The 4253-nt window shown below is 38.7% G+C and overlaps 1 long non-coding RNA gene across 1 annotated transcript; it reads left to right on the forward strand.

Annotated features, from left to right (window-relative positions):
* The first annotated feature begins 203 nt into the window (after window positions 1-203).
* Window positions 204-3819, forward strand: LOC138067174 (uncharacterized). Its single transcript, XR_011140939.1, has 3 exons — window positions 204-280; window positions 2748-2876; window positions 3543-3819. It is a non-coding gene; the product is annotated as an uncharacterized lncRNA (long non-coding RNA).
* Window positions 3820-4253: the final 434 nt, after the last annotated feature.

Here is a 4253-nt window from a genome sequence, read left to right on the forward strand (position 1 = left end):
ACATTGCCATTTAAAAATAACTGAATCGTTCTAGTAAATAATTATTGAATTTTGCACTCAAAAATTTATTTTGTTTTTCAGTGTATGCCTGGAATATTTTTTTCCTCTCTCTTACTGATGAAACTCTGGAATCAGTGAAACCACTCTCAGTTTTAAATAATAGAAGTGGGAAAGAATCGAGCCTGTGCTTGTCTTCTTTTCTCCTGCAGCTACCAGCAGTGCCGCTGAACTCAACAGGAAAATTTGTGGAACGTGATCAAGATCCTTCCCATCCGATCAGGTAACAGAACTAATCTTAGCAAGAATTTTTTTGCAGAACAGGAATATCCATGTGACTGAAGTGCTTTTCAACTGCCTTTATTCTTTCCTTTATTCTTTTCCTATATTTTTCTGTAGTGTCATATATTCAACCTTAGAATATAGCCTTCTGATTCTTGTGCCACTTTTTACCTTATCTTACCCAATACCCAGTTTTTCTCTTCTGCATTACCAAAGATGATGGTTCAGAACATTTATCATGTCCTCAAACCCTCACTGAAATTGCACACTCAGATGTGAATCTTCTTAACTACTGCCCGGATCAGGAATCAGAAGTGAATCAAAATCAGATGTGAGACCAAATTTCAGTTTTTCCGATGTACGAAGCAGACATTACTATATGCAATTCAAACAAATACACACCTTGCTACTAAGTGAGAGGTGCAGCACTTCAGTTATTACTAGAAATACCGAGTTCTGCACATGTAATATCTTGACTGCAAGTTTAGAAACTACTTTTGAAAGTTAAATTTGCATGGCACAAAAAAGTGCTATATATTAGCACAGACAGTGCAGCGAGACAGCTTATATTTCAGGCACCAGTTTGAAAGTACAGTGTTGGCAGTTATAAAAATCTTGTTTTGACTTGTAAAGTGAAAAACTTGCTATGGACGTCGTTGAGAGAGAATAAATATAGTACACCCAGATGTCATTTATATATTGTCACTTCTCTGACCATAGCCACACATTAAAAATGAGACTTCAGGATACAGAACATTCAAAATACTACAGGAAGTAAAACATCTACAAAAGATTACAAGGAAAAATTGACTGTATTAGAAAGATATGTGCTTTGATCAGCGTTAATGAACTGTACATGAAAGGCATGAATTTCAAAGAAATGACGAAAACTGCAACGCTAGAGGAATGTAATAATGTGTCAGGCTTTTTGCCACACACACACTTAGTAGAAAATGAATGACTTCTATGGCTGGAAACTGTTATTTTAAGATTATTTTTGAAGTACAATTAATTTTTCCTAATAAAGTTATTTTATTGTGAACATAAGCAAACAAACCGCTCCCTTTCCTCTTCAGTGAGTGTATTCCTCATTGAGCTTTGAAACCTGCAATATAGCTACAGTACAGCATCCCCCGAGTGCCAAGTGAAATGCGACTTCCCATAAACTTGTTCCAATTGATTAATCAGTTTTCTTAATAATCACTTGCTTTCACTCTGAGCGCAATGTTAGAAAACAAGCAGTCTCAGAAGCCTGGATCAGATTTGCCTCTGTGAGGGCACAAAAGGCATGGTTCAAATTGCTGAGAAAGCACTTGCTCTGAAAAAGGGTGGATGCTGAGATTACTCTATCATTTCTTATGTGTTTTCCAGTAAATGGCACACTTTAAATATATCTGGAGCTCTTTGTCAAGAAAGACAGCATGTGAAAAGTATTGAGGAACCTCAAAAAAAATTACCCTCATTTTCAGTTCATATTTCACACACACACCAGCTAATACCTACCTCAATTTAATTCAAAACCTTAGAGCGATTTCCTCTGATCTGTCAGCCTCTTCACCACCAGTTACATGATCTTTCTTCAATACTGCTCTCCTTTAACCGCAAGGCTAGCCACAGTGTTTGCCCCATTACTGACACAATTCTGAGGGGTTCGTGTGGGTCTCAGAGCTTCTCGGCACTGCTCTGATGAATGCCAAGCAATTTCCCCTTGTGCTAACGCTGACTCCTTTCTTAGCCGGTACATCATGTTACTGACCTCCAGACTTGCCTCCGCAGCTCTGAAGAGGAGAACAAGGGACATTCAGGGGCTGATGACTTTATTTCAGAGTTCAGGGCCATTAGTGTGAGCAAAATAAAAACCCTCAGTGCATTTTCTTTGAAAACATTTCTTAACTCCAGGCAAACCTTATGGCAAAAGCAAAAAGGGTTTTTAACACTGACATGCAAAGCTTAAGAAAACAGTTACCGTCTTTGAAGAGAAAGACTGACAAACGAATCAGTGAAACACATTATAGTTATCTTCCACTGCATTTTGGCTTCAAGGTGAGTTCTTCATTCTTTTCAAACAATAAATTTTCTTGATTTTAGCCTGACAGGAAGGCTGATCTGATCTAACAGAGCACTGCCAGCAAATGGGAAAATCCTGTTCTACCCTTCCTTTACTCCCTTTTTCCTCCTCTCCTGCTTCTGGCTATGTTATTCTGTTTTCTTCCCTTAAACTGGCTGGATTGCACAGCTGAGCATCTGGTAAGCTGATTCAGCTCACCAAACTATGGAAAAACTAACCTAGTAAAATGGGGAATCATCTCCAGGTGAAATTGAAGGAGAGTAAAAGAATTTGCTATATCAGCATGAGAAATTTGTTTTCATTCCTCTCTCTCTCTTTTTTTTTTTTTAGTGAATTCCTCTCTCACTTTTACTTTTCTTTGATTGACCATCTCAGGTTGTAATTGCTCCATTTCTTCTAGGAACAGTCCAGTGCAAAACTGCTTCACATTTAACAAACCTTCTTCCGGCCCCTCTGCAGAGAACTAACAGCAGCAGGATTCTGTCGAAACAAGAATCCAGAGGACCAGACTTTGGGAGAAAGTTTGAAGGTGGATATTGTAACCATTTGAGACAAACCTATTAGCGTAAAGAAGTTCTCTCCATTTTGTTCTTGTCGTCTGCCTTTTAAAGAACTCCGTGGCTATCAGATAATTTAGCTGAATTTCAGTGTCCCTGATACTCAGTGTAGACTCCAGAGGCCTTGAATTCAACTTTATTGTCACTTTTAGTTAAACAGTAAGTGAACTGTTTTGCTGCTGTGCTAGCTGGGTTTTGCAGGAAATTAGCATTTTATCATGCAAATTTTGTATGGTGGATTGTGAAACTAAAAACAAATATCAACAGATTGAGGAAATAAAGGAATAGCCTTTTAGATGAATAAAAGTGGAAGAAACAGTTCCTGCTGATCATGTGTAAAGAAAAAGAATCTAGGGTCTCATTTAATGGGTGATTACCGTTACTGTAAGGAAAACTCTTAAAGAACCACTCCTTTAACTCCATTTTTTTCTCATAAACCCTTGCATAGCAGAGAAGGGAGAGAAATGAACCAAAGCACTTCATAGGGCTCAGCTAACAGCAATGACTTTAAAATGCCATGGACAAGCTTTGAAAGAGCATGCCTAAAAGTAGCCACAGATATTCAAGACTATTTCAAGAGAATCTGTTGTCTGTCATTCAGTGCTCTTGAAAAACCAGGCTGTTTCTTCTTTTTTCAGGACTTTCCCTAGGCAACATTTGACCATTTACTCTCCATATGCTGTACGGAAAACGAATACCAGCAATGCTCAGAGCAGAGCGCAAGGCAGCTTAATTGGTTCCTCATGGGACAACAGGATATGAGCTGGACCATGGCTGGCACTTCTGGATTAGAGCACTTAAAGCACTTGGGTAAATTGCAGAGCCCCCAGAGAAGAAAAAAATCACATTTTATCCACAAACTTTTCAGTTCCTTGTTGCCTAAAGAAAGAGATGTAGTAAGGTCTCCAAAGTAAATGACACAGGTAAGAACAAAGTTAGAAAGTGATCATTTTATTAATGGTGCCTTTTTATTTGCCTTTTAATCTTGGCTGGCAAGTTTGTTGGTAAAAGGTATTTTCAGGATGGTAGATGTAAATTGCTTTGCTTCAGCTCACTTTGATGTTGAAGGAGCAAATTTGCACAGGAAAATAGTTGGAAGCACTGTTCAGAAGGCCTGCAAGTTAGCAGAGGTGATCCGATTGTTACTATTTTTTAGAGGGATAGGTTGCAGGGTGAGAGAGACTCCTCCTCCCTCATCTCTGTTAGGTTATGAGACCCGACATCAGTGTCACGGCCTCTATCTGCTCCTCTCTTGCTGCAGTATAAGAGGTGGGTAACCACTTGGACGGTAGCTGAAAGGTGAAAATGGGGAAAATCCTAGATCCTGATGAAAATCAGAGACAAAAGAA

Source organism: Struthio camelus, chromosome 4 (assembly GCF_040807025.1).
Source record: "Struthio camelus isolate bStrCam1 chromosome 4, bStrCam1.hap1, whole genome shotgun sequence".
Classification (NCBI taxonomy): domain Eukaryota; kingdom Metazoa; phylum Chordata; class Aves; order Struthioniformes; family Struthionidae; genus Struthio; species Struthio camelus.